General features: G+C 47.5%; 1 long non-coding RNA gene across 1 annotated transcript; it reads left to right on the top strand.

The window, feature by feature from the left end:
- Window positions 1-5,795: 5,795 nt before the first annotated feature.
- On the top strand, window positions 5,796-11,810 carry LOC144168872 (uncharacterized). Its single transcript, XR_013322264.1, has 3 exons — window positions 5,796-6,232; window positions 8,658-8,742; window positions 11,214-11,810. It is a non-coding gene; the product is annotated as an uncharacterized LOC144168872 (long non-coding RNA).
- Window positions 11,811-12,303: the final 493 nt, after the last annotated feature.

Genomic DNA, 12,303 nt, shown 5'->3' with positions numbered 1-12,303 from the left:
CGGGATAACGACTCGTGACCCGAGTGTCACGCAGCCGCGATGGACACTCAACTCCATTGTTCTTTTCTTAAAGGCGTTGAAGTTTTCACCGCTGAGTTTCTGCACGCGGCCTTGGTGCAGTGCCTCGCTGAGTTGCGACAGCGTCGGGTCCTCTTGCGTCGCTACGGCGACCATGTCGGCCTTAGCGGTGGGTTAGGCAGGGCTTCCAACATCAGCACGCAGCCCACGTGTGGAGGATCCTCAATTGTTTCGGCGAGCGGCAGACGAGTCAATGCATCCGCGTTCTGGTGTCTTTTTCCTGGGCTGTGTACGCGCTCGTAGTCGTACGCTGACATTTTTATGCACCACCGTGTCATACGGGGGGACAGCGTATGGGGTATTTGTTTCTGGGGGCCCAAAATACCCAAAAGAGGTCGGTCATCTGTAATGATGATCACGTGTCTCCCAGCAATGTACTGGTGAAAGTGTATGGCTCCATACACGATTGCGAGTCCTTCTCGATCCAGTTGCGAGTAGTTGCGCTCTGCCGCTGAAAGGGTGCGGGAAGCGAAAGCAAGCGGTGCTTCCCTGCCTTGATCGTCGGCCTGTGAGAGCACTGCGCCCACACCGTAGGGCGATACGTCGCAAGCTAGAAGCAGGGACTTTGTTTCATCGTATTGCCTGCGGACTACGCGCCGCCGGAGCAGAGAGAGAGAGAGAGAGAGCTCTTTATAGTGGGCTGGAGAGGTCCCGCCGGAGCAGGTACATAAGCGCGTCGAATGCCTTCTGGTGGAATTGCGACCAGCTCCATTGGACATCATTTTGTAACAGGTGGTACAACTCGTTAGCCACAGTCGCTCGCTGCTTTAGGAATCGATCGTAGAACGTAATGAGCCCAAGAAAAGAGTGCAGTTCCTGCTTGTTGGTTGGTGCTGGTGCCCCACTGATAGCACGCAACTTGTCATCAGTTGGATGAATGCCTTCACCATTGATCAGGTGCCCCAAGAACTTTACCTCGGGCACTGCAAAACAGCATTTCTCTATGCTTAAGTGCAAGTTGGCGCTGGCTAGCCTGTCAAGTACAAGCTCTAGGCGTGCTGCGTGTTATTTGCTTGATGTGCCGCTAATGATCACATCATCCAGGTAAACGCACACTCCTTGAATTCCAACAAGCGTGGATTCCATGTACTTCTGGAAAATTTCTGGGGCTGCGCCACTCCAAACGGAAGTCGTTTAACCCTGTAGAGGCCCCTTGTAGTGTTTGTAGTGAGCAATTCAGATGTTTCTTCGCTCACCTTCAGCTGTTGGTACCCCTGGGTCAGGTCCAGCGTGCTGAAAATACTGCCTCCACGGAGTGTGCTGAAAACATCCTGTGGCGTTGGTAGTGGGTAAGCAGAAGCCTTCGTTGCCATGTTGACGGTGCTCCTGTAGTCTCCACAAGGACGTACAGTTCCGTCTTTTTTTCTGACTCCGACAAGTGGTGTGGCCCAGTCTGAGTGCTGCGTCGGCTCAATGACATCCTGCTGCTCGCGCTTGCGAAGCTATTCGTCGTACGCGGACTGCATGGCAAAGCGTACTGGCCTGGCTTTGAGAAATTTGGGGCTGGCGTCCTGATGTAGCTCCAAACTGGTGAGGGTACCATTATGTCCAGGAATACCCTGAGCGAAAACCGTTTTGTAATTGTTTTGAAGCCGCTGGACCAGTTCTTGTCACTCGGGAATATTTTCCTCGGTAGCCTGGTTGATACCTTCGATCGTTATCCCAAGGGCGTCGAACCAATTTCGGCCCAAGAGGCTAGATCCGGCCCCCCGCACGATAAGTAGTGGTAGCTGGCAGGTTGTGCCGTTGAAGGAAACGTCTTCGTTGGCACTTCCCAGTAGTGGCAAGGCCTGCCCTGACCACGTTCTCAGGTGCGTGTCGTCGTCGAGCAAGATGGGTGCATGCTGCCGCCAGGTCTGGTGGTACGCCAGTTCGCTAATGAGCGTACATGCTGCTCCGGAATCCACCTCGAAATGGATCGGCTGGTGATGTGAACAATGTGAAATTTTTTGTATGGATCCAAAACTAGCCTTGGGGCTATGGATCCAGATGCTCATCGCAGCACTTGTATATATGAAAATTTCAGAAAAAATAAACCTTCTTCTTCTTCTTCTACACGGTGCCGTCGATCATGATCTTCGGTTGCGTGCGTAAATTGAGAACGGTGTTTAGGTCGTACAGCGCCGGTGATGCTGGTAGACTACCGTGAATCTCCTCCTGCGTTATGGCCTCTGAGGCGTTCACGTGCATGTGCCGTTCAGGGGGTGCCCTCGACTGTTTCTCATTCGTTATGCATGCCTTCTCAATGTGACCTCGTTTCTCGCAAAAATGACACGTTGCGCCTTGAAGATTGCATGACTGCGGGCTGAGCTGCTCGTCACAGCGCCACCAGCGCTGCGTCTTAGGTGGTTTTTTGCCACTTGCCTGGGGGGAGGGTTGGAGCTGGTGATTTGTAGGGTAGGCTCGGTGGGCTTCCGGATGTCACGCTGCTGCCTACCGGCACTCTCCGCTCGAATGGCGATGTCGTAAGCCTTTGCGAACGTCAAGTCGGTCTCAGCAAACAGGCGCTGCTGTAGGAAGTCGTCCCGCAGTCCGCACACAAATCGGTCACGGAGCATAATGTCCAGTGGTAGCATGGTAGGGTTCGCAGGTGGCGTGGCGACTGGGTGTTCGGTAGCTACCGTTTTGGTGGGCAGCATTCCGAAGTTGCAATCGGTAGCCAGCTTTTTCAGCGCCGCAACGTAGGCACTGACGGCTTCTCCCTCCATTAGGTCCCTTCGTTGAAAACTGGCCCGGCTGTACACTTCCGAATGGCCTTGGGTCATAGTGCTTCTGCAGTGCCGCAACGATGTGGTCGTAGTCCACTGCCGCTGGTGTGCTTGGCTGAACTAAGGAGCAGACGGTCGTACGGCTGACGCACGGGCACACCTGAAAATAGGGTTTATTCACTCAAGACGAACGCGGCTTTTTGCGACTGCTCTGCAGCAAGGTCCCCAAAGCGTCTCTGGCGCATTGTCCATCGCACCGCGGAGCCGGGGGCGGCGTCGGCGAGGGAAAGGGCGCCTTGCGGGGGAGACTAATTGGCGCGCGGTCGAGAGGCGCCGACTGGCGTGCTGTCGGGAGGCGCCGAAACGGAATTCGCTTCCGCTGGGAACGAACACAACAGTGTCCTAACAGCCAACAACATTGATCGGGAAAACGAGCAATAAGTTCGGAAAGCCCAGAGCGCTGTGGTCCCAGAAATGTTCCAATTCCCTTATAATAGTGGATCAGGAACTTGGGGTACCTCCGTATTAGTTTGAGCCCGTTGCTTCGCGTACGAAGCACAGAGCACCCGACGACACGGCCGGCCCCGCGACTACTCGTGAAGGCAATGCAGTAGCCACAGGCGCTCGCGGAGGAAATCTCTGGTATCTATGAGTCGCTTTAGGGAATCACGAAGTAGCATTACGGTTAAAAATCTACGCGGAAGCAACTGTAGTCACTGATGATTAATAAAGTGCAGATTACACGCCTGCTCAATTCGGAACTTCTCCCAGAAAACTGGGACACAGCGAAGCGGGGGCGCACGTCGCTGGCCGTCTTCCAAATATGACGCTACTTCCGGTCGCTGCCGCTCAGTTTCTCGCTCTTGTGGCGATGCGGCAAGGAGCAGTGGGCAGGGCGTAGGGTCAACTTTAACGACGAACACCGCTACCCCAAGCTACAAATGACGAAAAAAACTTTACAGAAATAAACTGACCATTGTAATAATTGTAAAAGGTAGTTTTGCTAGGTTTTAAAAGCACTTCAGTGGCCCTTTAAGCAGAGAAGCGTTCACAAATTTGTGGTCGCGCTGCGGACCGCTGGTTAGTTCACCGAGCGCAATAAATGCTTCCCGCCCCTTGGTTTTTACGCTGTATGATAAAATTTTCAAAATATCTTTTCCCGTGATACCTATATTAACGACGCCGACTCTTCGCGCGGCTTTAATTGGCCTTAGAGTTTTTACTAGCGAACCACCCTTATGAAAATGAACTTTTCCTTTCTGTTTACTTTGTGTCTCCTTCATGTTGACTGTGTGGCCTTTCTTTTGACTTTTCCTTTGTGTTACCTCTAGGACATAAACAGGCTGTGTACTTTTTATAGACTGCCGGATAAACAGCCATGATGTTTTACCTTTATATGTACTATGGTAAAGACAAAGTTTAAATTTCTATACGAAGATTTTATTTCGGATGAGAGGTATAAAACTTTAAAAATGACTTGCTTTCTTCTCTTTCTGAGTTCCGCAATGCTATTGCCCATGTGTGTACTCAAGGCAAAATGAAGTCAAAAGACTTTGGCCTGTTTCCCCTGTGTTGCCTCTAGGACAAAGGCTGTAAGATAGAACTTGAATTTGCTGTCTTAATTCTTCTGTGTGCCGTAATGCTGTTGCTTATGTATGTACTGAAGGCAAAATGAAGTCAAAAGACTGACTTATGTCTTTTGTGTTGCCTCTAGGACACTGGGAGGAAGGATAACTATTTGTTGCCTTACATTCTTTTTCTGAAGATCGTGCTTCCTCTAGTAAACATAAAGTCGAGCATGTAAGCCTTAATTATACTCGAAAGGTTAAGTTTTTTGGCTTGACTAGAGATGGTAAGAAACAATGCCGATGGTTTGTGGAAATTCTGCAGCACTGTATACGTTATTTCGTGCTAGTGAGGTCTGATAAATCCGCAGAATTAATATTACCAACTGGTACGTTTGTATGAAACAGTGGCGTAAGAAGGATACATATTGAACGAGGCTGTTCGAAGTGCCTCGTCCCTCCCATTACGAAAAAAAAGTGGGAGGGAGAAGAATATACAGACCAGAAAAAGTAAAAAGAACACAAAAAGCCGAATAGAAAACGAAGCAATGAAAACAAAAACAACATAAAAAGTGGCTTCCGATTGTCCTAGTCTGTGTTTTCCTTCAGGGTCGTTGTAAAATGGCTTATCCTTGCAACTAAATGCTGAGCGGTGTACTGTTTTTTGGAGCAGAGCTTGCGGTAGAAATATATTGCGACAGAAAAAAAAGGGACACAGCCAGACGAGAGCAACAAGAGCAACAACAATGTCAAAATATAGCCTAAGGCAGAAAAACTTTAATTAAGGCACGGTTAAAAAAAAAAAAAAAGGTTATTGAGGGGGATTCGAACCTCCGCCCTTTGAATCACTAGGCGAGTACTTAACCTCCAAGCCACCAAAACAGTACACGATCACGTCGTAAACCTAGGTGTAAATACTTGAGCTCACATAGTCTTGCTAAGCCTCCATTTGAGTGAATTGTTTGCCTGCGTGGATTTGACGCACGGTGCTTTTGTGTGCGTGCGTGCGTGCGTGCGTGCGTGTGCGCGCGTGTGTGTGTGTGTGTGTGTGTGTGTGTGTGTGTGTGTGTGTGTGTGTGTGTGTGTGTGTGTGTGTGTGTGCGCGCGCGCGCGCGCGCGCTCGCGTGTGTGTGTGTGTGTGCGTATGCGTGTGCGCGTGTGTTTGCGTATGTCTGCGGGGAATAATTTTTTTATCCGGCCGTTCTGTTTGTGAAAAGCCCACAAACAGTGAATGGTGAATGCTTGGACGCTGAACAAAACACAAAACAGTCAATCTAGATGTAGATGACGATGATAATAACTTCGTTTGTTAATCCATTTTTATTCGCTTTTGAGTAGCAACAACTTACGACAACAAAAGACGTTGCTCTCATCAAGAAAATATACTGCCATTATATATATGTTTGCTATTATCAATTTTAACAAAATACTATAATGGCGTCTGCCTAGTTTGCTTCAGGGGTGATGATGAAGGAAGAAAGTAACTGCTAAAACTCTATGACTGCTAGATAGCCAACTGTAGTAATAAGTCTAGTCTAGGCTAGCATATATGCAGTCATTGTTATCGGTGCGCAAGAAAAGACGTGGTTTGTTCGTTGTGCGTGGTTTTGGTGGTTTGTTTTCGATTTGCTGGTGTTACGTGAATTACTACGTGCTCCTCCTGCCGTAATATTACGTGTTAGTGCTCTTGTGCCACCTGAAACATCGTGAGTGCTGGCAAAGCGTCTGTGTCGTCGCCGTACTGCGCTGCTGTAGCAAACGCACATCGAGGTCGCCATTTGACAAAATACCTGACAAGTTGTGCGTGCCTACGTGAATCAAGAGTCTACTGCAAGTTCCAGTCTGTCGACGCGACGTGTGAAAAACGCTGCGTGTTCTGCCGTAAGTGATTGTTTATCGTGGTGCATGTTAAAATTTTATTACGCGTTGCCGCAGTGCTGTTTTGTTAAACGTGTTGAGTATATTCCTTGGTGTTCGGCTCGCCGCGCTTCTTTTATTGTAAATTACCGGCTGCGTCGGCGCGGTCATAATGAGCTTTCAGGAGCGGCGGCCAGTATGCTGTGTGAGTGATCGACCCCCTTGCCATTGCCGGCAACGAAAACATTATGCTGACGGCCCAGCGGCCGCCGCTTGGCTTGGGTGGATTCGACGCTAAAGCTTGTTGCATGAAAAAAAAAAAAAAAAAAACTGCGTTAATGGTTGTAAAACAAAACGCCCACTCACTGATTTTTTTTTTTTTTAGGAGGCAGTTGACCCACAGTATATTTTTTTACAGGACGTAGGCAGCTTAGCATTGTTCTAACGGGTAGTTTTCGTTTACGGGTAAAGAAATGCAAGGAGGCTGCATTACATTTGTAGTTATAATACGTAAGAGTTGCATATACGTTGAATTTTCAACATTTAAGCATTGCTAGCAACTTTATAAGTAGTACCACATGCACAAGGTCTTTAGGCAGTGAACATTTGACCAGATAATTGTTTAGACGTCGCAGCTTGAAAACATGCTGTTCCAGCCTGCATTGCTGGTGCAGTCACAGGGCAGCTTTCACTGTTTTAATGCAAGAAATTTTTCCACCTTCCTAAGCTCATCCAGCATCGTCATGATCAGACAGAAATTCTTGTGTGGTGTGACATTATTTGTAGCCGGCTTGCACAAATTGTGTTGACCGTAACATGTTGAGCATGGGTTAAACATGTTGATTCTTACAAATATGCATGTGATGGGGATACAATCACGGTGCGAAAAAGATTCAACAGGGCGTGGGCTTGCCACCGTGCTCCTTCACCATCCTGTTTTTTCGTTTCATCAGCATTTCAACTTGCCTACCCCTTGGAGGTATTGGCACGCTGAGACGTTCACCATGTGCCTCAGAGAGAATTTTAATGGCGCCAGCCATGAAGACAAAATACAAGTTTGTGTTATTCGAAAAATTTCGTGTGGTATGGTGCCCCCAGCACTTGCCCAATTGCAAACGATGCTTTATTCACTGAGAAATTCATTAATTTAAGCTAAAATTTTGGTTTTCCCGCTAAATCGTGCATTTTCAGGGTCTGCAATGACATCACAGGAACCGACCGCTCTGCAGCCGATCGGGAAACCTTCTTTACCGTTAGTTAACCTAGATGGTGCCACCATACCGTGGCAAGCCGCTTTCTGCTTTTGTTTTGTTTTTACCGTATTTAAACGTGGCTTATTTTTGTTCAGCGAGAAAATAATCGTTTCGTGAAACATAGTGCTCGCTCCACAAATATGGTCACGTAAGACACCGTTGCTTGTGTCAATCGGCCATTGTTGTCCGAGACAACCCCAAAGCCCCGCAGTCCTGTGCAGCTAAACCAAGCATAGTGCGCGCAGTACCAACAGCAGTACGCATCGGTACTTCTATGCTTACGTGTGCTTTCCTAACCTTTACTGTTGGTCCCACCATTCTTACTACTGTAAAAAGAATGTGCCCTAAATTTAAGCGCAAATGGTTCGTTCGGCAAGCTTATAGCCTCTGCCTAATTCGCGTTTGCTGTTGCCGCCCTCCGCTAACTGCAGAGCTGGCTGGTATGACATAGGTTCTGTTGCGGGAAATGAGCTAGTGGGTCGCATGGCCATTTCCTTTGTTCCTAATTTGTAGCTTATTTGAGTGGAGTTTATGTTAAAAATGGTGTCAGCGTGATTCTAGCAACGGAATCCTTTGAATGAACCAAACTTGTGTTTTCTCTTCATGGCTCCTTTAAAAGCCGTAACCACGTTTCCCACCCTCTGGACCAGAGAATATGCTTGCACAGTGGAATCTGGGGCCACAGATTTCTACCACCTAGGGATATTTAATAGGCTTAGTTTAACATTAATTCAGTGTAAGGATGCTTCTGTTCCTTTAAAGTATGGCTGAAAGCCTTGTAAGGATTGTCATGTATGTACAGTGCTCACGGATTGAAACGCGACACTGCAAGCGCGTGGCCTGCGCTACATGCAGCGCCGCCCGTGGAAGCTAGGTGTTGCATTGTGGTATACCACGAGGATGAGAGTGTTTTGACCATAAGCTTGCTGCTTCCGGTTGCCAATAAGCGGGGCAGTGGTTCTCCGCAGCGACAGCGGCGTCCAGTGACGGCGCTGCATGTATTGGCAGCCACGCGCTCGCAGTGTTGCGTTTCAATCAGTGAGCACTGTACTTATTTTTTAGCTTGAAAGAACTGAAGGTGCCTTTTTTGCACCTACAAAAAACAAATTCTGTCATGTCCTGTCAGAGCGAGTATTTCACGGCATTATACCGCATATTTACGGCTTGTTTACTACTTGAACTTCCATTTTTTACAGGGCCAGGTGTTTGACATGGAGGATGTACGTTGTGAGCTACCAGAAGAATTGGCTGCCTCCTGTTTCTATCTATCCTGCACGACCTGTAAGTGGAGTTCATTACGGCTGTGAAATGCATGAAAATCTCGATTTTGAAGGCTGAGAGAACATGAAAACATAGAAAACCATTGTGGCATTCTTGTGGTACCTTAGTGATATTAAGACATAAGAACATTGCAGAGATGGGGCAAAAAATAAGGAACCGATGAGGGTGAGAAACTTCCTGGTACCTTTCTTATTTTTTTTTTTTTGTCACATCAGGGCTGCGTCCTTGCTCCATGAATTAATTAATAGCGACTTTGTCACCCTTGTTCACTGGTAGTTGCGTGGTGCCCACAGACAGTGTGTGGGGATTTTTCTTCTACCGCCTGTTACAGATGAACTAGATCTTTAGACTTCTACTCAAAAGTCATATTATGGATTACATTACATGAGTGAAACAATTCCATGCACCCAGAAATAGAATTTAGGTGAATTCACTTCAATGCCCTAGATGCAACTTGTGCCTAGCAGTGAAAAGGGTGTATTGCGTGCCTTTTTGCCACTGTGTTTCATGTAGTGTAATGAGTCTCACTGGCCATCGTAGCCCCCCCCCCCCCAACAGCTATTTACTCTAGCAAATATAATGATGGTCCTAATTGCAGAAGGGTACCCGCCGCGGTGGCTCAGTGGCTAAGGTGTTGCGCTGCTGAGCACGAGGTCGCGGGTTCGATTCCCGGCCGCGGCGGCTGCTTTTCTGATGGAGGCGAAAAGCAAAAATGCCTGTGTGTACGATATTTCGGCGCACAATAAAGATCCCCAGGTGGTCAAAATTAATCCGGAGCCCTCCACTACAGCGCACCTCATCGCCTGCGTTGCGTCGGCGCGTTAAACCCTACAATCAATCAATTGTAGAAGGGTACTCAGCAATTGAAGAAAGAGCTGTGGGGGGTTCTGGTTTGTGTATCAGACTTTGTTTGGAATATTGTTATGTAGCCACGGATAATGCAGGGTTTTTGTAAAAATATAGATTATCGGAGCAAACTTGTGCTCCGCAGTAAACATAAAAAAACACAAACCTCGAAGGAGTCAGCAAAGGGACGTGCATGGATGAGCGTTGGCGAATTGAATGCTGCAGGGTTTCTTTTGCACTCATTCATTTAGATCGAGAACGTTTTCAATAAAAAACAGGAAAAGCTAGGATAGGGATCGCAAAGCAACACCCTTTCCATATCAAACAGGACTGCTGGTGCAGCATACAAAGGAAAAAGGGGAAAAAGACGGTTCCCTTAAAAAAGGATAAGATTGCAGGGTGTGGCCAGGTGCTTGTAAGAAAATATTTTGTAAACAAATCAAATGGCGTGGTTGGGGGCAATATTATGATGTTTATAGTAGGAAAAACCTGCATTATTTCCGAACAGTATGAATGCTCTGTGTGCAAACGTATGCAAAAAGGCTTGTGTGTTTTTAGCATTTGAGTGCACGTTACAGAGTAGTCAGCTCAAGTTACTGCGGTAGCTTTCCTCATTGCTGATAAGCATAAACCCTGAAATTAAATTTGCTGTATTCGACCTCTTTAACCCGTTCACTGTCACTGATGTCCTGGTTTGTCTTCGAATTTCTCCTCCACGGTGTCACTGACATACCGGTGCGTTTTCTGTTGTACGTTGAAAAATTCCTGCTATGGTGCAAAGTTGGCGCACCTGCACTGTTTGTGCTATCTGTCAAATCTTTCTAGTAGCTTGTATTTTCACAAAGTACAGAGCGACCACGCCCAGCTTTCGCTGCTTGGGGGTCACTCCGTGCACTGTACATCTGTTGGGATGAGTGACCACGTGGCACGCGTGCAATGATGGGTGCAAGTGTGCTATCCACCACGTTTTTCTAGGGTTGTTTTTTATTTCTGTTCCCGTGTCTGCTACCCATCGACACAAGGAAATATAAAAAGTGAGGAGCCAACCTAGAGGTTGGTCAGTTCATGGTGATGTACATTTTGCTTTTTGTAAGCAAGCAGAGACAAACAAACTAGACAATGCAAGTGCTGTCTCGTAAATGAAATGCACAATAAAACTGCTGGCTTTATAGGTTCCAAAGAACGCGTAGACACAAGCAACTACTCATGATGACGACTGATCAATGCCTGTCTTAGCATGTTCATGCAAATTTATGTTGCCCCTCCCCCCCCCCATATTGCTTTGTTCCCACAGTGCTGCTGCAATAATCTCATCTCAGATGTTCTTGCGAGGCTGTATAAATGCCCGTCATGAGGAGGCCATGAATCTAAACAGTACTTAGTTCTGGGTTGTGTTGCCTATGTAACAGTATGTCATATTTGATGTTCGTAAGCTCATTAGTTAATTTATGTGGTCTAAATTTTGTGGCTAATTTTGCAACCTAGAAGTTATACCTTCTCTTTCAGGATACTTGGTTCAGTTTTGTATGGGAACACTCCTTTATATTTATAAGCATAACCAGCAAATGTTTGAGACGTGTTTGTTTAAACCCCTTCATATGCGATCAATGCGTTTGTCATTTCAGGTTCAAGCGTGGCAGTGGCTATCCCGTCCTGTGAGGGGTAAAGATGAGGCGACACCTGGTGTGGCAGCCGGCAGCAGCACGTATGGATCCAACCTGAATAAAATAGTCAGGTTTGCAAGAGTCGTGTGATTCATGTGATTTTCGTCAGCTTGCTCTTACAGAAACAGCTGCAGCATGAAACAGTGACTGTGGAGCTGGCTGACATTTTCTACATGCAGCTGGCTGTGGGGCACTGTTATTTGACAGCATGCAAAGGGCACTCAAAAGGTGGAAGCTTGTGGGATACGTAGAGGACGGAAACATAAAGGATTCTTGGAGGACGCAGAAAGTCGGTGGCGAAATTTCAATACAGGGGACACACAAGGGACGAATGCGGTCTGTTGCCTTCAAGACATATAGGGGACACACAAAGGCTGTATGGTGTCTGTGTTGCCTTTGGGAGATAGACTGGACGCATGGAGGACGGAAACACACGGGACACTTGGAGTACGCAGAAAGTCGGTGGCGAAATTCCAACACAGAGGAAACACACAGGACGCACGCAGTCTGTTTCCTTCGGGACGCAGACTGTCTTTTGACTGGACATAGAAATTTTCATAAGGGCAGTCAATGATGCGTAGCATGTGGCCCCGTGTGGAGCTACTTGGACTTAAAGCTTAATGCAGTCTACGAACTAACGAACTAAAGGCCCAATCTTTCAGGCACAAATCGTGTCATGGCTTAATTTCAACTGAGCGCACGAATTGTGACGAACCCCCGGCGACCGGCCTACTAAACGCTGGGCCTAACGATTCTGTTTGAGGGTCCGCGCGCCATGCAGTAGCACATTCAAGCCGAGCCATCTTGTTTTGACGTCATACGAAGCGTCGCCGGAAATGGGCAAGGAAAATGCAGAGAGAAGCACAGCACTTTCTGATTGATTTTTCTACTGAATAAATTCGCGTAAACGCGGCGAGAATCCTGGCCTAGAGACGCCAGACTAAACTTCCGCAAGTAGTGATTTCAGTGCCCCTTTAATCAGTGGTAGCCCAACGTTTGGCGGAGCAAGTCGCTCGTCGTGGTTTCTACCCCAAGGATCGCTGTTTGCGGT

Source organism: Haemaphysalis longicornis, unplaced genomic scaffold (genome assembly GCF_048455015.1).
Source record: "Haemaphysalis longicornis isolate Haplotype H1 unplaced genomic scaffold, Haemaphysalis longicornis Haplotype H1 scaffold_2, whole genome shotgun sequence".
NCBI lineage: Eukaryota > Metazoa > Arthropoda > Arachnida > Ixodida > Ixodidae > Haemaphysalis > Haemaphysalis longicornis.
The sequence above is the reverse complement of the archived record's forward strand: the minus strand, read 5'-3'. Positions and strand labels throughout refer to the sequence as shown.